This window comes from Salmo salar, chromosome ssa10 (genome assembly GCF_905237065.1).
Source record: "Salmo salar chromosome ssa10, Ssal_v3.1, whole genome shotgun sequence".
NCBI lineage: Eukaryota > Metazoa > Chordata > Actinopteri > Salmoniformes > Salmonidae > Salmo > Salmo salar.
This window is the reverse complement of record NC_059451.1, coordinates 105345646-105369482: the sequence shown is the minus strand read 5'-3', so window position 1 is coordinate 105369482 and position 23837 is coordinate 105345646. Positions and strand designations below refer to the sequence as shown.

Below are 23837 nucleotides of genomic sequence, written 5' to 3'. Positions count from 1 at the left end.
CCTTGACTTTCTTGAACTAACACTCGCTCTTTTCTTACGAGCATTGTCTTTGCTGCCTTTGTTTACTGTGATATGCAGTTTTCTCTCTTAACTACCTTAAGATAAATGCACTAACTGTAAGTCACTGTGGATAAGAGGGTCTGCTAAATGACTAAAATGTAAAACTGTAAATGTGTATGTGAGGCCTGCCGTGTGAGGCAGGCCGTGTGAGGCAGGCCGTGTGAGGCAGGCTGTGTTTTTGTCTAAGGAGTATGACCTCAGAATTGAGGTTTACGATCTCTCTCTCCCTCTGTGTCAATGAATCATGTTTGGCTCGTGCTCTGATAATGACATCACTCCGGAACTTTGACCGCATTCCTTTTGTTCAGCCATGTTCAGATTCAGAGAGAGGGAAGAGGCTGTTTGGGAAGAGCTCCTAGGAGATCTGTTCTTCTTCTGTCAATGTGGATCCATCAATCACTCCAGTTATAACAGTGCAGGGAACGTGATGGCCTGTCACTCTATTGGGCTACAACAGATGTGCCCATTTTTCACCTTCAACACAAACTAGCCTATTCTTGATAACTAGATGCTTCAAAGCAGTGTGTCTCTTTTCAGGAGGGAGGCCCAAACTCCACCCTAACGCGCTCCAGGGGGAGCTCAGCAAAGGACACATGCACCCTTGAAAATAACTTTATTTCTCATCTTAATGGGTCTGCATGGGCAAATAAAGGCTAAATAAATGTATGATAATCTTTCATTCAGTATATGCTTCAATATTTCCCGCCCTGCCTAGTGTGAGCCAATTCACCACTTTATTCCTCTTGTGGTTTACCTGCAAGAGTGCTCAGCTGGAATCCCCCTGTCCCAGTCTCCTCTATCCTGGGAGTCCTCTCTCTCTGGTTGCATCACAAATGGCACCCTATGCACTTTATAGTCCACTACTTTTAAACAGGGCCCTGGTCAAAAGGTCCCTGGCAACTGTCCTTCCCCCTACTGGAGGAGGCTGTGTAACTAACACCCCGTCTGTCAGACAGACAGAGTGATGAAGACAGCTGGACCCGCTACACACCAGTCACTGTGTGTGTGTGTGTGTGTGTGTGTGTGTGTGTGTGTGTGTGTGTGTGTGTGTGTGTGTGTGTGTGTGTGTGTGTGTGTGTGTGTGTGTGTGTGTGTGTGTGTGTGTGTGTGTGTGTGTGTGTGTGTGTGGTGTGTGCGGTGTGTGTGATCCAACCTCCATGCCACTGCGTGCATACATATCTGCACCAACTCAAACCCCTTGGCCTGGGTATCTACATGCATGTGTGTAACTGCACCCCACCCCAATCCACTGGCATCTGTTTTTGCCCCCACCTCCTCCCCCTAACCTCTTGTCTTGAAGCGCGCACACACAGACACACAATCTGTCCTTAAACTTCACTAAAGCCATATTCCATGGTGATGCATGACCACCTCCATATGAAAAAGGTTAGAATGATAAGACAACTGATTGACGACTCCACAGGTAAATACAGTGGAAAATCTTAGGACTTTTCCATGACAAATAATGTTAAATGCCATACTGGTCATGCTCATAACAACAACTACGTATGGCACTTCATCCTCCAGCCAGAAGCTTGATAGAGACTTTAGTCAACAAAAAAGGGTTGTGGACATTTGCATGAATATGATGCAGACTCATTCTCACATGCAGTGACTCATCATGTGTGTGTGTGTGTGTGTGTGTGTGTGTGTGTGTGTGTGTGTGTGTGTGTGTGTGTGTGTGTGTGTGTGTGTGTGTGTGTGTGTCATGGATCTAGCTGTCAAAGCATCATCCCATAAATGATGACTGCATTGTTTAACAGACACCAGATAGGCCATATAACATTCAACAGTCAATACAGTAATCAGATAATCATATGGTCTCCATTTGGTCTCAGAATAACAAGCCTATAGCCCATGAAAAACGGTCAGAGCATTTCACTCGTAAAGGGCAAGCACTCATGTCTGTGAGTTGTCAGAAGAAATGTCAACACCTTGACAGTTTCCTCAGCTACTAACATGCTGAACAGAACAGCAAACACATTTTGCAACAGCTCAACGTGAAGTGTCAGAACTATTACGTCATGAAAAACACATGCAGTTTAATGATGATGGCCATATACAGTACAAGACTCACAGGGAATACCACACATGTTCATAACACTCTCTCCTCCTGTCTCCTCACCACATTCACTCCTCCTCTCTCCTCATAACACTCTCTCCTCCTGTCTCCTCATAACACTCTCTCCTCCTGTCTCCTCATAACACTCTCTCCTCCTCTCTCCTCATAACACTCTCTCCTCCTGTCTCCTCATAACACTCTCTCCTCCTCTCTCCTCATAACACTCTCTCCTCCTGTCTCCTCACCACATTCACTCCTCCTGTCTCCTCATAACACTCTCTCCTCCTGTCTCCTCATAACACTCCCTCCTCCTCTCTCCTCATAACACTCTCTCCTCCAGTCTCCTCATAACATTCACTCCTCCTGTCTCCTCATAACATTCACTCCTCCTGTCTCCTCATAACACTCTCTCCTCCTGTCTCCTCATAACATTCACTCCTCCTGTCTCCTCATAACATTCACTCCTCCTGTCTCCTCATAACATTCACTCCTCCTGTCTCCTCATAACATTCACTCCTCCTGTCTCCTCATAACATTCACTCCTCCTGTCTCCTCATAACACTCTCTCCTCCTGTCTCCTCATCACATTCACTCCTCATGTCTCCTCATAACATTCACCCCTCCTGTCTCCTCATCACATTCACTCCTCCTGTCTCCTCATAACATTCACTCCTCCTGTCTCCTCATAACATTCACTCCTCCTGTCTCCTCATAACATTCGCTCCTCCTGTCTCCTCATAACATTCACTCCTCCTGTCTCCTCATAACATTCACTCCTCCTGTCTCCTCATAACACTCTCTCCTCCTGTCTCCTCATAACATTCCCTCCTCCTGTCTCCTCATAACACTCTCTCCTCCTGTCTCCTCATAACATTCACTCCTCCTGTCTCCTCATAACACTCTCTCCTCCTGTCTCCTCATAACACTCTCTCCTCCTGTCTCCTCATAACATTCACTCCTCCTGTCTCCTCATAACATTCACTCCTCCTGTCTCCTCATAAAATTCACTCCTCCTGTCTCCTCATAACATTCACTCCTCCCGTCTCTTCATAACACTCTCTCCTCCTGTCTCCTCATAACATGCACTCCTCCTGTCTCCTCATAACATTCACTCCTCCTGTCTCCTCATAACATTCACTCCTCCTGTCTTCCTCATAACATTCACTCGTCCTCTCTCCTCATGACATTCATTCCTCCTGACTCCTCCTGTCTCCTCATAACGTTCACTCCTCCTGTCTCCTCATAACATTCACTCCTCCTGTCTCCTCATAACATTCACTCGTCCTCTCTCCTCATGACATTCATTCCTCCTGACTCTCTCCTCATGACATTCATTCCTCCTGACTCCTCCTGTCTCCTCATAACGTTCACTCCTCCTGTCTCCTCATAACATTCACTCCTCCTGTCTCCTCATAACATTCACTCGTCCTCTCTCCTCATGACATTCATTCCTCCTGACTCCTTGTCTCCTCATAACATTCACTCCTCCTGTCTCCTCATAACATTCACTCCTCCTGTCTCCTCATAACATTCACTCCTCCTGTCTCCTCATAACATTCACTCCTCCTGTCTCCTCATAACATTCACTCCTCCTGTCTCCTCATAACATTCACTCCTCCTGTCTCTTCATAACACTCTCTCCTCCTGTCTCCTCATCATATTCACTCCTTCTGTCTCCCTCATGCTATTCTTTCCTCCTGTCTCCTCATGACATTCACTCCTCCTTTCTCCTCATAACATTCCTTCCTCCTGTCTCCTCATGACCTTCATTCCTCCTGAGTCCTCCTGTCTCCTTCATGACATTCACTCACCCTGTCTCCTCATGACATTCACTCCTCCTGTCTCCTCATAACATTCACTCCTCCTGTCTCCTCATAACATTCCCTCCTCCTGTCTCCTCATAACATTCCCTCCTCCTGTCTCCTCATAACATTCACTCCTCCTGTCTCCTCATAACATTCACTCCTCCTGTCTCTGTCACACCCTGATCTGTTTTACCTGTCCTTGTGATTGTCTCCGTCAAGGTGTCGCTAATTTTCCCCAGTGTATTTATCCCTGTGTTTCCTGTCTCTCTGTGCCAGTTTGTCTTGCATGTTTCCAAGTCAACCAGCGGTTTTCCCGTTCTCCTGCTTTTTGCATTCAAATCTTTTCTAGTCCTCCTGGTTTTGACCCTTGCCTGTTTCTGGACTTTGTGCCCGCCTGCCTGACCATTCTGCCTGCCTTGACCACGAGCCTGTCTGCCACTCTGTACCTCCTGGACTCTGATCTGGTTTTGACCTTTTGCCATGTCCATGACCATTCTCTTGCCTACCCTTTTGGATTAATAAAATTGTAAGACTCCAACCATCTGCCTCCTGTGTCTGCATTTGGGTCTCACCTTGTGCCTTGATAGTACAAACTGGCCATGACAGACCCAGCAGACTTGGACCAGCTCCACCACACTGTCTCCCTGCAGGGAGCCACCATTGGGAGACATGAGGAGTTGTTACAGGGCCTTTTGGAAGGGCTCAGTTCCTTGACGAACGCCACGACCATGGGTTAAAGACTATTATGGAGCAAATCAGGGAGTTAGCTCAGACTATATGCCACCTCTGAAAAACCCCAATCACCCAGTCATTTTTTCCTTATCTGTGGTGAGTTTGTACAGCCTATCCCGACTCTCCGTGAACCCCGTTTACCTCCTCCAGGGCGATATTCGGGGAATCCTGGTACCTGTCGGGTTTTCTTTCTCAGTGCTCGCTTATTTTTGAGCCACAGCCATCTTCGTTTTCTTCAGACCGATTGAAGATAGCGTATATTATTACGTTAATGTCAGGAAGGGCGCTCTCCTGGGCTACGGCAGTTTGGGAACAACAATCTGCCATTAGCGGTCATTTGGTGGAATTCATGGCAGAGGTGAAGTATTTGAGCCTTCAGTATCCGGGAGAAAGGCGGCCAGCAAACTGCTTGACTTACGTCAAAACTCCCGCAGTGTGGCAGAATACGCGGTTGATTTTCGAACGTTGGCCGCCGAGAGTGCCTGGAATCCGGAGTCTCTTTTCGATACTTTTCTGCACGGATTATCTGAGGAGGTAAAGGATGAGCTAGCTGCTCGGGAACTGCCGGTGGACCTCAACTCTCTTATCGCCTTAACCATTAAAATTGATGGACGCCTAAGGAAACGCAAGAGGGAGAGGAGGTCTGGTCTTGGGTGCACCCGATATGGTGCGTTCACCTCCTATGGAATCCGGAAGTTTCCGAAGGCAGCTCTTCTGAGAGGAGTCGGAGTCACCTGAGCTCTGCCGTGAGTCTACGACGGGTGAGTTGGATACTCCTGAGCCTATGCAGTTGGGAAGAACTAGGCTATCAGTTTGGGAGCGCTCACGGAGGATGAATAATAACTGTTGTCTGCACTGTGGAGGGGCAGGTCATTTTATAGCTACCTGCCCTATTAGGAAACCCTTGTCTCTAGTGGGTACCAGTACTATGGTGATTCAAACTGGGAGTTCCATAATTCCCATCACCCGCACACCCCTTTTTGCTCTTGTGCTGTGGGGAGACCAATCTAAGTCTCTCCGAGTGCTCATTGGCTCTAGGGCTGATGAATGTTTTATGGATGCCACGATAGCTTCGGAGCTTGGTATTCCCACTCAGCCTCTTTCTGTGCCCATGGCTGCTAGGGCACTGGACGGCCGCTCTATAGAGGAAGTCATCCATAGTACTGTGCCCATTCAATTACAGGTTTCTGGTAACCACAGTGAGACTATACAGTTCCTCCTCATTGCATCTCCCCATGTTCCGGTTGTTTTGGGATTTTCCTGGCTCATAAAGCACAATCCTGTGATTGACTGGACCACAAGCTCCATCCTGGGTTGGAGCCCATTTGCCATTCCCACTGCCTTCAAGCAGCACAGCCTTCCCCAAGTCGTCCTCCTCAGGATGTTAGCAAGACTGTGGATGTCTCTGCTATTCCTACTGAATACCATGACTTCCTGGAAGTGTTCAGTAAGGCATGTGCTACTTCCCTTCCCCCGCACCGTTGTTATGATTGTGCAATTGACCTTCTCCCAGGCACTACACCACCTTGGGGTCAGTTGTATTCTCTGTCCGGACCAGATACCAAAGCTATGGAGGAGTACATAAAGGAGTCTCTGGCAACTGGGCCGTCCATCCTTCTGCATCTCCTGCCAGCGCAGGGTTTTTATTTGTGGAGAAGGACAAGACCCTGCACCCGTGCATTGACTACCGGGGACTTAACGATATAGCTGTCAAAAATTGTTACCCCCCTACCTCTCCTCTCCTCGGTGTTTGAACCTCTCCAGGGGGCTACCATGTTTTCCAAGTTGGACCTTCAGAATGCCTACCACCTGGTTCGGATATGCGCGGGGGATGCGTGGAAGACAGCCTTCAACACAGCCAGTGGATATTATGAGTAGCAGGTTATGCCATTTGGACGCACCACGCTGTTTTTCAGGCTTTGGTCAATGATGTGCTTCGGGACATGCTAAACCGGTTTGTGTTCGTCTACCTGGACGACATCCTGTTTTTTTGCCGATCTGCCCAATAACATGTTCTTCATGTCAGACAGGTCCTTCAGTGCCTCCTGGAGAACCAACTGTTCGTGAAAGTTGAGAAGTGTGAGTTCCACCGCTCTACTATCACCTTTCGGGGATATGTCATTGCTGAGGGCAATGTTCCGATGGATCCTGGAAAGGTGAAAGCAGTGGTGGCCTCAATCAACGTCCAGGGTGCAGTTGCAACGGTTTCTTGGGTTTGCAAACTTCTACCGCCTTTTTATTCTGGATTACAGCACCCTGGTGGCCCCCCTCTCGGCACTCACCTCCCCCAAGGTACCGTTCAAATGGTCTCCAGCTGTCAACAAAGCCTTTGTGGACCTGAAGCATCGGTTCACAACAGCACCCATCCTCATCCATCCGGACCCCTCATGTCAATTTGTGGTGGAAGTGGATGCTTCGGATGTTGGAGTGGGGGCCATCCTGTCCCAGCGGTCTGCCCAGGACCAGAAGCTTCATCCCTGTGCCTTTCTGTCCCATCTCAATCCTACTGAGAGGAACTATGATGTTGGCAACCGAGAACTCCTGGCGGTGAAGATGGCGTTGGAGGAGTGGAGGCACTGGCTGGAAGGAACAGAACAGCCATTCCTGGTCTGGACCGACCATAACTTGGAAAATCTCCGTTCAGCCAAGCGCCTCAACTCAACGCAGGCCCGTTGGGCCCTCCTATTTACCAGATTCAACTTTACCATTTCCTACCGTCCTGGGTGTAAAAATGTTAAGCCTGATGCTCTCTCCCGCCTATACAGTTCCTCTGCCACACCCTCGACTTCCGAAACCATTCTCCCTACCTCATGCCTTGCTGCCACTGTGGATTGGGGTATTAAGAACCTGGTTCGTGAGGCGCAATCCTCCCAACCTGGACCTGAAGGGGACCCGGCTAACCGGCTGTTTGTCCCTAACCCAGTCCGGACCCGGGTCCTGGAATGGGCTCATTCCTCCAGTCTGACCTGTCATTCAGGGTCCCGTTGTACACTAGCCTGCCTTTGACAACGTTTCTGGTGGCCCAAATGGTCCCTGACGTCTCTGCCTTCGTCACCACATGCACTGTGTGTGCTCAAAACAAGACTCCAAGGCGAGCTCCTTCTGGCCTCCTGCAGCCCCTACCGGTTCCTCATCATCCCTGGTCTCATATCTCTGGACTTTGTCACTGGGCTCTCACCGTCTGATGGAAACACTGTCCTTCTAACGGTAGTCGACCGGTTCTCCAAGGCTGCCCATTTCATCCCTCTCCCCAAACTACCTTCTGCCAAGGAGATGGTCCAGTTTATTGTTAGCTGTCCTCAGCTATCCATTAGCTCGAAAAGCTATCGGCAGTTTTTGTACAACGCGACTCAGACCAGAGCATACCGGACCTATTCTCTCTCCTTTCCCCGATTTCTACCGCAGGCTCTAGACATTTACACCTGGATCTTGCAGCTAACTAGCTGCTACCTGAGTGACTATTGGCAACGTCGGTCCCGGAATTAACACACATTATTCCGGAGCTAGCCAGCTAAAGAATTCCGTCAGCCACTCGTGGGCTTTTCCTGAGCTAGCCAGCTGAAGTGTCTCCTGGGCTACAATCACCTATCCAGACCCGTTTTACTGCCGATGCGGAGCCCCATCGGGCCTTCACGACTGGACCACCGACGTTATCTGCCCGAGGGAGTTATCCAACTGGCCCTCCGTCGCGACGTAACCTGATCGCCCATCTGCGGCCCACTAATCGTTAGCTGTCTTATCGGCTGCGATCTGAATAGGTCTATCGGACACTTTTCTTGGGCCACTATAACTAACTATTTTGCCAACTTGGACTGGTCCCCCCTTCCACACGGAACCCCACTAACCCACAGATGGAAACGCACGAGGTGGCTAAAAACAGACCTCCATCCATCTTCCACCAGCTTGCTACCTATGGCCCGGCTAGCTGTCTGAATCTCACTGGACCCTTTGATCACTCGGCTAAGCATGCCTCTCCTCAATGTCAATATGCAATGTCCATTGCTGTTCTGGTTAGTGTTTATTGGCTTATTTCACTGTAGAGCCTCTAGCCCTGCTCATTATACCTTATCCAACCTCTCAGTTCCTCCACACACACATGCTATGACATCTTCTGGTTTCAATGATGTTTCTAGAGACAATATCTCTCTCATCATCACTAAATGCCTAGGTTTACCTCCTCTGTATTCACATCCCACCATACCTTTGTCTGTACATTATACCTTGAAGCTATTTTATCGCCCCCAGAAACCTGCTCCTTTTTCTTTCTATTCTGGACGTCACAGACGACCAATTCTTATAGCTTTTAGCCGTACCCTCATACTCATTCTTCTCTGCTCCTCTGGGGATGTAGAGGTGAATCCAGGCCCTGCAGTGCCTGGCTCCACTCCTACTCCCCAGGCGCTCTCTTTTGATGACTTCTGTTCAAGATAGAACGACCAAAGGGGGCGGTGTTGCAATCTACTGCAGAGCTCTGTCCTGCTATCCAGGTCTGTACCCAAACAATTTGAACTTCTACTTTTAAAAATCCACCTCTCCAAAAACAAGTCTCTCACCGTCGCCGCCTGCTATAGACCCCCCTCGGCCCCTAGCTGTGCTCTGGACACCATATGTGAACTGATTGCCCCCCATCTATCTTCAGAGCTCGTGCTACTAGGTGACCTAAACTGGGACATGCTTAACACCCCAGCCATCCTACAATCCAAGCTTGATGCCCTCAACCTCACACAAATGATTAATGAACCCACCAGGTACAACCCCAAAGCCGCAAACACTGGCACCCTCATAGATATCATCCTAACCAACGTGCCCTCTAAATACACCTCTGCTGTTTTCAACCAAGATCTCAGCGATCACTGCCTCATTGCCTGCACCCGTAATGGGTCAGCGGTCAAACGACCTCCACTCATCACTGTCAAACGCTCCCTGAAACATTTCAACGAGCAAGCCTTTCTAATCGACCTGGCCCCGGTATCCTGGAAGGATATTGACCTCATCCCGTCAGTAGAGGATGCCTGGTTATTTTTTTTAAATGCCTTCCTCACCATCTTAAATAAGCATGCCCCTTTCAAGAAATTTAGAACCAGGAACAGATATAGCCCTTGGTTCTCCCCAGACCTGACTGCCCTTAACCAACACAAAAATATCCTGTGGCATTCTGCATTAGCATCGAACTGCCCCCGCGATATGCAACTTTTCAGGGAAGTTAGAAACCAATACACACAGGCAGTTAGAAACGCCAAGGCTAGCTTTTTCAAACAGAAATTTGCTTCCTGCAACTCAAGCTCTAAAAGGTTCTGGGACATTGTAAAGTCCATGGAGAATAAGAACACCTCCTCCCAACTGCCCACTGTACTGAGGATAGGAAACTCTGTCACCACCGATAAGCCCACTATAATTGAGAATTTCAATAAGCATTTTTCTACGGCTGGCCATGCTTTCCACCTAACTACCCCTACTGCATTCAACAGCACTGCACCCCCCACAGCTACTCGCCCAAGCCTCCCCCATTTCTCCTTCTCCCAAATCCATTCAGCTGATGTTCTGAAAGAGCTGCAAAATCTGGACCCCTACAAGTCAGCTGGGCTTAACAATCTGGACCCTTTCTTTCTAAAATTATCTGCCGAAATTATTGCAACCCCTATTACTAGCCTGTTCAACCTCTCTTTCGTGTCGTCTGAGATTCCCATAGATTGGAAAGCAGCTGCTGTCATCCCCCTCTTCAAAGGAGGTGACACTCTTGACCCAAATTGCTACAGACCTATATCCATCCTACCCTCGAAAGCCAAGTCAACAAACAGATTACCGACCATTTCGAATCCCACCGCACCCTCTCCGCTATGCAATCTGGTTTCAGAGCTGGTCATGGGTGCACCTCAGCCACGCTCAAGGTCCTAAACGACATCGTAACCGCCATCGATAAGAAACAATACTGCGCTGCCGTATTCATTGACCTGGCCAAAGCTTTTGACTCTGTTAATCACCACATCCTCATCGGCAGACTCAGTAGCCTTGGTTTCTCAAACGATTGCGTCGCCTGGTTCACCAACTACTTCTCTGATAGAGTTCAGTGTGTCAAATCGGAGGGCCTGCTGTCCGGACCTCTGGCAGTCTCTATGGGGGTACCACAGGGTTCAATTCTTGGGCCAACTCTTTTCTCTGTATACATCAATGATGTCGCTCTTGCTGCTGGTGAATCTCTGATCCACCTCTATGCAGACGACACCATTCTGTATACTTCTGGCCCTTCTTTGGACACTGTGTTAACAACCCTCCAGACGAGCTTCAATGCCATAGAACTCTCCTTCCGTGGTCTCCAACTGCTCCTAAATACAAGTAAAACTAAATGCATGCTCTTCAACCGATCGCTGCCTGCACCTGCCCGCCTGTCCAGCATCACTTCTCTGGACGGTTCTGACTTAGAATTTGTGGACAACTACAAATACCTAGGTGTCTGGTTAGACTGTAAACTCTCCTTCCAGACTCACATCAATCATCTCCAATCCAAAGTTAAATCTAGAATTGGCTTCCTATTCCGCAACAAAGCATCCTTCACTCATGCTGCCAAACATACCCTCGTAAAACTGACCATCCTACCAATCCTCGACTTCGGCGATGTCATTTACAAAATAGCCTCCAATACCCTACTCAACAAGCTGGATGCAGTCTATCACAGTGCCATCCGTTTTGTCACCAAAGCCCCATATACTACCCACCACTGCGACCTGTACGCTCTCGTTGGCTGGCCTGCGCTTCATAATCGTCGCCAAACACATTGGCTCCAGGTCATCTACAAGTCCCTGCTAGGTAAAGTCCCCCCTTATCTCCACTCACTGGTCACCATAGCAGCACCCACCTGTAGCACGCGCTCCAGCAGGTATATCTCTCTGGTCACCCCTAAAGCCAACTCCTCCTTTGGTCGTCTCTCCTTACAGTTCTCTGCTGCCAATGACTGGAACGAACTACAAAAATCTCTGAAACTGGAAACACTTATCTCCCTCACTAGCTTTAAGCACCAGCTATCAGAGCAGCTCCCAAATCACTGCACCTGTACATAGCCCATCTATAACTTAGCCCAAACTACTACCTCTTCCCCTACTGTATTTATTTATTTTATTTATTATTTTGCTCCTTTGCACCATATTATTTATATTTTAACTTTGAACTTTCTTCAAATTACAAATCTACCATTCCAGTTTTTAATTGCTATACTTTATTTACTTTGTCACCATGGCCTTTTTGCCTTTACCTCCCTTATCTCACATCATTTGCTCACATTGTATATAGTCTTATTTTTGTCTACTGTATCATTGATTGTATGTTGTTTTACTCCATGCGTAACTCTGTGTTTTTGTATGTTGTCGAACTGCTTTGCTTTATCTTGGCCAGGTCGCAATTGTAAATGAGAACTTGTTCTCAACTTGCCTACCTGGTTAAATAAAGGTGAAATAAAAAAAAAATAAAAAAAAATTGTGCAGCATGTCTTCCGGATTCATGGAGTCCCGGTAGACACGGTCTCTGATCGGGGTTCTCGTTGCAGTTCTGGAAGGCATTCTGCACCCTTATTGAGTCGTCGGCCAGCTTGTCATCCGGGTTCCATCCGCAAACTAACGGTCAGTTGGAGCGAGCCAACCAAGACCTGGAGACCACCTTAAGGTGCCTGGTCTCAACTAACCCCACTACCTGGAGCCATCAACTGATCTGAGTGTAGTATGCCCGGAACACTCTTCCCAGTTCTGCCATTGGACTCACCCCATGGAGCACTCGAAAGGGGAATCAGCCTCCACTCTTCCCGGAACAAGAGCAGGCGGTCAGCGTACCCTAGGCGCAGATGTTTATCCTCCGCTGTCATCATACCTGGAGAAGAGCCAGGGTGGCTATTCTCAAGACCAACACTAGGTATCGTCGACAAGCGGACCGTCGCCGGACCCCAGCTCCCCGCTACCTCATTGGGCAGATGGTATGGCTTTCCATTTGGGATCTGCCACTTCGGGTAGAGTTCCGCAAGCCGTCTCCCTGATTCATTGGTCCTTTTCCCATCTCCAGAGTCCTGAGTTCCACTGCTGTCTGTCTTGTGTTACCCCGTACCCTCCGTATTCACCCTACCTTCCATGCGTCTAGGATTAAGCCTGTCTCACTGTCCTTTGTCTTCTGTCTCCAGGCCCCATCCCTCCCCCCAGGTTATAGATGGCCAGCCAGTGTATACGGTGAGATGCCTCCTGAAGGTTCGACCACGGGATAGGGGTTTCCAGTACCTGGTTGACTGGGAGGGTTATGGCCTGGAGGAGAGGTGTTGGGTTCCTGCTAAAGACATCTTGGACCCGGCCCTCATCGCCGATTTCTACCCGGATCAGCCAGGTCTGCGCCCAGGTACGACGCCAGGTGACTGACACCATTCAAACCAATGAGGGTTTGGGACTTCAAAGCCAATTATCTCAGAATCTTCTTTTTGCAGATAGAACCTTATAGTCCCAAGCTCTCGAAATGCTGATTTGCACATCGATGTTATTGAAGTCAATGAATCTGCAGGTCTTGATGTCTCTTCTTGATTGATGAACATTTCAAAAGTAGGCCTCTTTCCTAACCTCACGACATCTCCAGATAGAGAAAGACCAATATCATATTTAATGAACTTGTAAAATGAATTACTGTTCATCTCTCTCTCTCTCCGCTCTCAAGGGCAATATAACTGGATAAAAATTAAAGAAAAAACATTAGAGGATAGACTCACAGCAATACATAGAAAACACCAAATAGTGTAGGGCAGGCTCTCTGGGTTTCAGTGGCTTCCTGTTCCTCAAAGGATTGTAGTTCTGGAATGATTAATAGTCTTTGGTTGGAGCCAAGCCACACACAACCAGCACAGCGTAATGGAAGGTTACAGCTATGCAGAGTGGCCTTGACTGACAAAAGATTATAATCATAGAAATGAATTTAGGCTATAAGTAAAGCATAGTCCATGCTGGCACAGGCAGTTAAGCCACATACTCAAAAGTCAACAAGCCTGTCAACAAGCGAAGGCAGATTATTACTGGTAGGGCTGTAGTTTTACAATGTTGAACACTTGTTGAACACTGCTCCTCCTCTAAACAACAGGCCTGGATGGGATATCCTGTCAATAATACAACCACATACATACATCAGCAATGCTTTAATATTCCGTTTCCTAACAGTGTGATTGGATCATCATACAAATCAAGTACAGTGAGGGGGAAAAAGTATTTGATCCCCTGCTAATTTTGTATTAAAATGCAAATCAATTGATACCATTTTTTAGATGCGGTTTTCTGGATTTTTTTTGTTGTTATTCTGTCTCTCACTGTTCAAATAAACCTACCATTAAAATTATAGACTGATAATTTCTTTGTCAGTGGGCAAACATAGAAAATCAGCAGGGGATCAAATACTTTTTTCCCTCACTGTATATGAACATCAGCAGATTTAATATTCAAAGAAATATTACATCTGCAATAGCCATAGCTAGTTTATATTTATGAATGTGAGAGTTAAATCATCAATTGTGGCCTGGGAAGAAACATTTGGCCGGGGTTGTGTTTTCACAGCTGACGTCCAGGATCAATGTCTGAAGTAAGGGGCAGCTGCCCGCCGGACAAACGGCCCTGGGCTCTTATCAATGACAGCTATTCACTCACGCCGTCCCCATTTCTCATCACGAGGTGAGAACTGCTGAGAACTGCCTCCCTCTCAGCCCGGTCACAGAGCTGCACAATATCACACTGTGTCCCACTGATACACTACTGGTCAGCAGAGAGAGAGAGAGGATGGGGAGGGAGAGAATGGGGAGGGGGGGGAGGGGATGGAGAGAGGGGGCGAGGGGAGGGAGAGGCTTCGACGTTAATTGAATTGAATTGAGAGAGAGAGAAACCAAATTTTGATAAATACTATAGTGTGCCATCACAACAGCAAGATTTGTGACCTGTTGCCCCAAGAAAAGGGCAACCAGTGAAGAACAAACACCATTCATTGCAAATACAACCCATATTTATGTTTATTTTCCCTTTTATACTTAACTATTTGCACATCGTTACAACACTGTATATAGACATAATATGACATTTGAAATGTCTTTTTATTCTTTTGGAACTTCTGTGAGTGTAATGTTTACTGTTAATTTGTATTGTTTATTTCACTTGTGTTAATTATCAACTTAACTTGCTTTGCCAGTGTTAACATACAGTTGAAGTTGGAAGTTTACATACACCTTAGCCAAATACATTTAAACTCAGTTTTTCACAATTCCTAACATTTAATCCAAGTAAAAATTCCCTGTCTCAGGTCAGTTAGGATCAACACTTTATTTTAAGAATGTGAAATGTAGTAATAGTAGAGAGAATGATTTATTTCAGCTTTTATTTCTTTCATCCCATTCCCAGTGGGTCAGAAGTTTACATACACTCAATTAGTATTTGGTTGCATTGCCGTTAAATTGTTTACTTGGGTCAAACGTTTCGGGTAGCCTTCCACAAGCTTCCCACAACAAGTTGGGTGAATGTTAGCCCATTCCTCCTGACAGAGCTGGTGTAACTGAGTCAGGTTTGTAGGCCTCCTTGATCACACACGCTTTTTCAGTTATGCCCACACATTTTCTATGGAATTGAGGTCAGGGCTTTGTGATGGCCACTGCAATTCCTTGACTTTGTTGTCCTTAAGCCATTTTGCCACAACTTTGGAAGTATGCTTGGGGTCATTGTGCATTTGCGACCAAGTTTTAACTTCCTGACTGATGTCTTGAGATGTTGCTTCAATATATCCAAATCATTTTTCTTCCTCATGATGCCATCTATTTTGTGAAGTGCACCAGTCCCTCCTGCAGCAAAGCACCCCCACAACATGATGCTGCTACCCCTGTGCTTCACGGTTGGGATGGTGTTCTTCGGCTTGCAAGCCTCCCCCTTTTTCCTCCAAACATAACAATGGTCATTATGGCCAAACAGTTCTATTTTTGTTTCACCAGACCAGAGGACTTTTCTCCAAAAAGTATGATCTTTGCCCCCATGTGCAGTTGAAAACCGTAGTCTGGCTTTTTTAATGGCGGTTTTGCAGCAGTGGCTTCTTCCTTGCTGAGCGGCCTTTCAGGTTATGTCGATATAGGACTCGTTTTACTGTGGACATAGATACTTTTGTACCAGTTTCCTCCAGCATCTTCACAAGGTCCTTTGCTGTTGTTCTGGGATTGATTTGCACTTTTAGCACCAAAGTACATTCATCTCTAGGAGACAGAACGCATCTCCTTCCTTAGTGGTAAGACGGCTGCGTGGTCCCATGGTGTTTATACTTGCGTACTATTGTTTATACAGATGAACGTGGTACCTTCAGGCGTTTGGAAATTGCTCCCAAGGATGAACCAGACTTGTGGAGATCTACAGTTTGCTTTCTGAGGACTTGGCTGATTTCTTTAGATTTTCCCATGATGTCAATCAAAGAGGCACTGAGTTTGATGGTAGGTCTTGAAATACATCCACAGGTACACCTCCAATTGACTCAAATGATGTCAATTAGCCTATCAGAAGCTTCTAAAGCCATGACATAATTTTCTGGAATTTTCCAAGCTGTTTAAAGGCACAGTCAACTTAGTGTATGTAAACTTCTGACCCACTGGAATTGTGATACAATGAGTTATAAGTGAAATAATCTGTCTGTAAACAATTGTTGGAAAAATTATTTGTGTCATGCACAAAGTAGATGTCCTAACCAACTTGCCAAAACTATAGTTTGTTAACAAGAAATTTGTGGAGTGGTTAAAAATGAGTGTATGTAAACTTCTGACTTCAACTGTATGTTTCCCATGCCAATAAAGCCCTTAAATTGAATTGAAATTGAATTGAAAGAGAGAGAGAGCGAGGCTATGTGGTTGACCAGGAGGACTAATGACAACAAGCAACATCTTGTGCAGTTTTTACTCAGGGTTGCTTGAAAGAGATGACATTGCATTAACTTAAAGGCCTATGACACAGGTATAAACATGGCACAGGGCTGACATTGGGTTATGTATTACGCATCTGGTACAGAACATTGTCTATAGGAATGTAGCAGCAGTGTAGGGTTCTCTGTACAACATTAGCCTTGGAGAAGAACACCAGAGAAATGTATTTACCCTTTTTAGTATCAGACCAACCATTATGTTATGCAAACTGAGTCAGTGGTGAAGGTCCATGCTTTGCCTCTCTCTCTCTCTCTCTGTCTCTCTGTCTCTCTCTCTCTCTGTGTGTGTGTGTGTGTGTGTGTGTGTGTGTGTGTGTGTTATGTTCTGCAGTGTGTAGAGTCTTGTGGGGCTGTATCATTACCACCCAGCTCCAAACACAGCCTTTCATAACGGCTCCACCCACGGCACTCCTGAACGCTCCCAGAATGCACATCACGTCGGCCATAAAAACGAGAAATATGACCCAATAACAGAGTAGAGATAACCTGCGTAGGTGGCCAGGGTTAGGATGAGGAAGGGAGGGAGGGAGTGAAAGAGGGGAAGGAGGCATTATCATATGTAACTCATGTGTAGCTCTGACAATAGCAGACAATATCACTGCAGGATGAGGAGAGCTATGAGGGCAGAGGAGAAGAGAAGAAGGGAGGAGGAGAAAAGAAGAGAAGAAGGGATGAGGGGAAGAGGAGACGGGATGCCTCTAAACTGAATAGCTGTGGCATCAGAGGGCTCAATCTGGTGTTTGGGTAAACAGCAACCACAGAGGTATTTGATGTACGGAGCACCCTGTCACGCTCTACCTAGTCAGTTCTAAATCTCTGGTATTTACTCAAATTGTGGTATTCATTATAAAAAAAATGTACTGCCTTTTTCTCCCCAATTTCGATCTTATCTCATAATGCGAGCTCCATAACATGACCGGCCAAACCGTGCTTCTTAACACCCGCCTGCTTAACCCGGAAGCCAGCCGCACAAACATGTCGAAGGAAACACTGTTCACCTGACAACCGAAGTCAGCCTGCAGGCGCCCGGCCCACAACAAGGAGACGCTAGAGTGCGATGAGCCAAGTAAAGCCCCGCTGGCCAAACCCTCCCATAACCCGGACAACGCTGGGTCAATTGTGCACCGCCCTATGGGACTCCCGATCACGGTCGGTTGTGATACAGCCCGGGATTGATGCAGTGCCTTAGACCGCTGCGTCACTCGGGAGGCCCAAAATGGTGGTATTCAAATCATACACAGTACTGCTTCAACTAAGTGGCTGAAGCAGGGTATTGCCAGTGAAAGTAATGGATAGATATTGCATTGGGAGAATTCTGCTGTGGTGTCTCTCACTAGCTGCTCGCATTGATTTATAATAAGCAGGCAACATCTTTGATGATACAGTAAATCAACATGGTCTCATTGGAATATGTCAAAATAGTGACATTTAACCATTGAAATATGTCACCCAAGCTGTAAACAGAGGGGGCGAGGAGCATGTCCTACAGTACAATAACAACAAGGGTGTTTCTCTGCTGCAGTCTGGACAGACATGGCATTGCATAAACAATATATTCCAGAGATCGTCCTCATTACACCACACTTATTCATTAGTGTTATTCCACAACAATGACTCTGTTTCAAAACCATTTGCCACATCAAGAACAACACACAGTCATAACTACGCACAACAAGCACACACGCAGAGCCAGACTCACACACCCTCCCACCAACACACACAAGCACGCATGCTCACGCAGCTACACACACCTACACACACCTACACACACACACCTACACACCTACACACACACACCTACACACACACACCTACACACACTACACACACACACACACACACACACACACACACACACACACACACACACACCTACACACCTACACACACACACACCACACACACCATGGTTACAAAAGCATGGCGCATCAAGATACCTACCCAGTCTCTGTTAAGCAAATCATATCTATTAATAAATGTTCTCTTTCAGAGCTGACAACATGCAGCAGCACACTCTACACAGTAACACACAACCAGCTACACTGGCAGTCACAGAGGAATGACACATAGACTTACAGTGCTGGATCCTGTGCTGTGGCTCAGTGAAGAGACCATCTTACCTCTGTATTACTGTTTGACTGGGATGGCTGCCAGACACGTCCCTCACTCACACTCCTCCACCTCCTCCTGTAGGAAGAACAGCATTACACAGAGAGATCTGCAGTGCTGCTGGAGCTGTGACAGTATGCCTCTCTCTCTCTCCGAGGTCAGGAGAAATATCCGTCAAGCTGAGGGGTGGCTCCTCCTACAACGGAGCAGTCAGTAACGCTGCCGGCTCTAGCGAGCTCTCCCCTCCTCCTTTTCCTTCCCCACCACCACTCAGCACTATGGCAGTAATTAGCCCATCATGATCCAGATAGACCCAGCCTTCTCTCCTCCTCATCTCCTGTCTGCCACGGCCACCTCACAGACAGACAGACAGAACGGATTACTACAGGGGTCCAGGCCCCTCCAGGACAGACAGACAAACAGGATTACTACGGGGTCCAGGCCCCTCCAGGACAGACAGACAGGATTACTAAAGGTTCCAGGCCCCTCCAGTACAGACAGACAAACAGGATTACTACGGGGTCCAGGCCCCTCCAGTACAGACAGGATTACTACAGGGTCCAGGCCCCTCCAGTACAGACAGACAGACAGGATTACTACAGGGTCCAGGCCCCTCCAGTACAGACAGACAGACAGGATTACTACAGGGTCCAGGCCCCTCCAGTACAGACAGGATTACTACAGGGTCCAGGCCCCTCCAGGACAGACAGGATTACTACAGAGTCCAGTCCCCTCCAGGACAGACAGGATTACTACAGAGTCCAGTCCCCTCCAGGACAGACAGACAGACAGGATTACTACAGGTTCCAGGCCCCTCCAGGACAGACAGACAGAAGGATTTCTACAGGGTCCAGGCCCCTCCAGGACAGAGAGGATTACTACAGAGGTCCAGGCCACTCCAGGACAGACAGGATTACTACAGGGTCCAGGCCACTCCAGGACAGACAGGATTACTACAGGGTCCAGGCCCCTCCAGGACAGACAGGATTACTACAGGGTCCAGGCCCCTCTAGGACAGAGAGGATTACTACAGGGTCCAGACCACTCCAGGACAGACAGGATTACTACAGGGTCCAGGCCACTCCAGGACAGAGAGGATTACTACAGGGTCCAGGCCCCTCCAGGACAGAGAGGATTACTACAGGGTCCAGACCACTCCTGGACAGACAGGATTACTACAGGGTCCAGGCCCCTCCAGGACAGAGAGGATTACTACAGGGTCCAGGCACCTCCAGGACAGAGAGGATTACTACAGGGTCCAGGCCCCTCCAGGACAGACAGGATTACTACAGGGTCCAGGCCCCTCTAGGACAGACAGACAGGATTACTACAGGGTCCAGGCCACTCCAGGACAGACAGGATTACTACAGGGTCCAGGACACTCCAGGACAGACAGGATTACTACAGGGTCCAGGCCACTCCAGGACAGACAGGATTACTACAGGGTCCAGGCCCCTCCAGGACAGAGAGGATTATTACAGGGTCCAGGCCCCTCCAGGACAGACAGGATTACTACAGGGTCCAGGCCCCTCTAGGACAGACAGACAGGATTACTACAGGGTCCAGGCCACTCCAGGACAGACAGGATTACTACAGGGTCCAGGCCACTCCAGGACAGACAGGATTACTACAGGGTCCAGGCCACTCCAGGACAGACAGGATTACTACAGGGTCCAGGCCCCTCCAGGACAGAGAGGATTACTACAGGGTCCAGGCCACTCCAGGACAGACAGGATTACTACAGGGTCCAGGCCCCTCCAGGACAGACAGGATTACTACAGAGGTCCAGGCCCCTCCAGGACAGATAGGATTACTACAGGGTCCAGGCCCCTCCAGGACAGATAGGATTACTACAGGGTCCAGGCCCCTCTAGGACAGAGAGGGTTACTACAGGGTCCAGGCCCCTCTAGGACAGACAGACAGACAGGATTACTACAGGGTCCAGGCCACTCCAGGACAGACAGGATTACTACAGAGGTCCAGGCCCCTCCAGGACAGACAGGATTACTACAGAGTCCAGGCCCCTCCAGGACAGAGAGGATTACTACAGGGTCCAGGCCCCTCCAGGACAGAGAGGATTACTACAGGGTCCAGGCCCCTCTAGGACAGACAGACAGGATTACTACAGGGTCCAGGCCACTCCAGGACAGACAGGATTACTACAGGGTCCAGGCCCCTCCAGGACAGACAGGATTACTACAGGGTCCAGGCCCCTCCAGGACAGACAGGATTACTACAGGGTCCAGGCCCCTCCAGGACAGACAGGATTACTACAGGGTCCAGGCCACTCCAGGACAGACAGGATTACTACAGAGGTCCAGGCCCCTCCAGGACCCAGAGCAGAAGCAACATGAGGACAGGGCTGGGCTGGGCTGAGGAGGGTGTAGTACTATGATGAGAACTATTCTGATTTTACTTCACAGTACATTTTTGACAAGATCAGAGATCAAATCAAAATGTACGTTTTTGGGTCCTGTACACAGATTAGAAGATATTACAGCAGGTGCAGTGAAATGCTCGCGTGTGTAGCTCCTACAGTTCAGTAATACTATGTCAATACAACACTAATATGTAAATAGTCCAGAAAGTCCAAAACCAGAAAGAAATGCATCCCCTATACAGTAAACATGTATCCAATATGAAGTATTTTTGATGGTATACAGTATACAAATTTCATACTGTAATATACAGTATGCAATTTACGTAGCAGACACTTATAACCAAAGTGACAACAGTCCACACATTTTGGTATGTGACCCCAGTGGGAATCAAACCCACAACTCTGATGGTGCTTGTGCCATGCTCTTATGAACTGAGCCACATACAGGACCACTATAATACATACGTACAACACAATACCGTAAAATACAATACATTATTTCAATAGTTGTATTGTTTGTATTTAGTTGTATTGTTTTTTTGTTGTATTGTTTTTTAGTTGTGTTGTTTGTATTTTTTTTAGTTGTGTTGTTTGTATTTTTTTTATTTTTTTGTTGTATTGTTTGTATTTAGTTGTATTGTTTGTATTGTTTTTTAGTTGTGTTGTTTGTATTGTTTTTTAGTTGTGTTGTTTGTATTTAGTTGTATTATTTTTTTGTTGTATTGTTTGTATTTAGTTGTATTGTTTGTATTGTTTTTTAGTTGTGTTGTTTGTATTGTTTTTTTGTTGTATTGTTTGTATTTAGTTGTATTGTTTTTTTGTTGTATTGTTTGTATGGTTGTACAGTATGTAAAATTTGTGTGACTGTCCTTGTCTATCAATGTATCAGTGTTTTGTTACTTGTCACATTTTGTGTGTTTTGTGGTCTCCAGAAGGAGCAGCTGCTGCTTCTGCAGAAGCTAATGTGGATCCAAATAGACAAATAAGTACAATACAGGTGGAAGATGTATAATTGCTATCCCCATGAGCGTACCACCCTCCTTCAGGCCATGGATGAAGCATGCAATGATTTCAATACAGACCTACACTAAGTGTACAAAACATTATGAACCTGCCCTTTCCATGACATAGACTGACCAGGTGAATCCAAGTGAAAGCTAGGATCCCTTATTGATGTCACTTGTTAAATCCACTTCAATCAGTGTAGACGATGGGGAGGAGACAGATTAAAGAAAGATTTTGAAACCTTGAGACAATTGAGACATGGATTGTGTATGCATGTCATTCAGATGGTGAATGGGCAAGACAAAATATTGAAGTGCCTTTGAATGGGGTATGGCAGTAGGTGCCAGGCCCACCGGTTTGTGTCAAGAACTGCAAGGCTGATGTGTTTTTCACAAACAACAGTTTCCCATGTGTATCAGGAATGGTCCTCCACCCAAAGAACATCCAGCCAATTTGACACAACTGTGGCTACAGATGCACATTTATCCATTCATGCTTAACACATTCTCCTCACTTCCTCATTGTTGCCAGGGTGTAAAATATTTAAAGGGAGAACATTTCGTACATTCTCAAGTATCTGTGTTAGGCTAAATGATGCCACACACACAACTACACCAGTGGAGGCTGCTGAGGGGAGGACGGCTCATAATAAATGGCTGGAACAGAGCAAATGGAACGGGATCAAACACCTGGAAACCATGTATTTGATACAATTCCACTGATTCCGCTCGTCATTAACATGAGCCCGTCCTCCCCAATTAAGGTGCCACCAACCTCCTGTGAACTACATATTTACTCAAACACACGCTCACCCGTCTTACAAGAGTGATGACCTCACCTTCAACAGAGGAGCGTTCTCTTTGTTTAGAAGTGAATGAAGCTCACCACATGGTATTTTGTAATGAGATGGCATCACCGTGTGGTTGCATCTGGTACTTATCGTCTTCAGACATCACTGCATTACTGTAGCAGCCTATGAAAACCAAATGGACCTCCCTGGATGAAACAGCACTGCTAAGATAACTGTATTAAGAAATAAACTGCATACACAAAGAAATGCTGTGCTCTGCAAAATACATAATTATCCTTTTACAAACAACTGTACCTCAGTTGGTAGAGCATGGTGTTTGCAACGCCAGGGTTGTGGGTTCGATTCCCACGGGGGCCAGCACAGAAAAAAAAATTAGGAAATGAAATGTATGCATTCACTACTGTAAGTGCTCTGGATAAGAGCGTCTGCTAAAATGTAAAAAAATGTAAATACTTTTAGGAGAAAATTAGAATGATAAGCAGATGTGAGAATGAAATATGTTTTGCTTCTTAACAGATGCATGTTATACTCATGGCGATAGAATACTACAGTATTAAATAACTTAGGACACATGCAACTTGGGTTTCATTGGTTTTTAAAAGCGTTTCTTTTGGAACAGCATGCACAACACAAATGGAAAACAAACCACACACAGCCTTACACTACCGTTCAAAAGTTTGGGGTCACCTAGAAATGTCCTTCTTTTTGAAAGACATTGTTAATGTTGTAAATGACTATTGTAGCTGGAAACGTCAGATTTTTTATGGAATATCTACATAGGCGTACAGAGGCCCATTATCAGCAACCATCACTCCTGTGTTCCAATGACACATTGTGTTAGCTAATCCAAGTTTATCATTTTAAAAGGCTAATTGATCATTAGAAAAACCTTTTGCAATTATGTCAGCACAGCTGAAAGCTGTTGTTCTGATT

General features: G+C 46.8%; 1 protein-coding gene across 1 annotated transcript in view; it reads right to left on the bottom strand.

Annotated features, from left to right (window-relative positions):
* Window positions 1-18892, bottom strand: part of LOC106561386 (protein-methionine sulfoxide oxidase mical3a) — a 157517-nt gene extending 138625 nt beyond the window's left edge. Inside the window, exon 1 of the mRNA XM_045688313.1 lies at window positions 18720-18892. The gene's annotated coding sequence lies outside the window, so the exon portion shown is untranslated. The remainder of the gene's footprint in view (window positions 1-18719) is intronic.
* Window positions 18893-23837: the final 4945 nt, after the last annotated feature.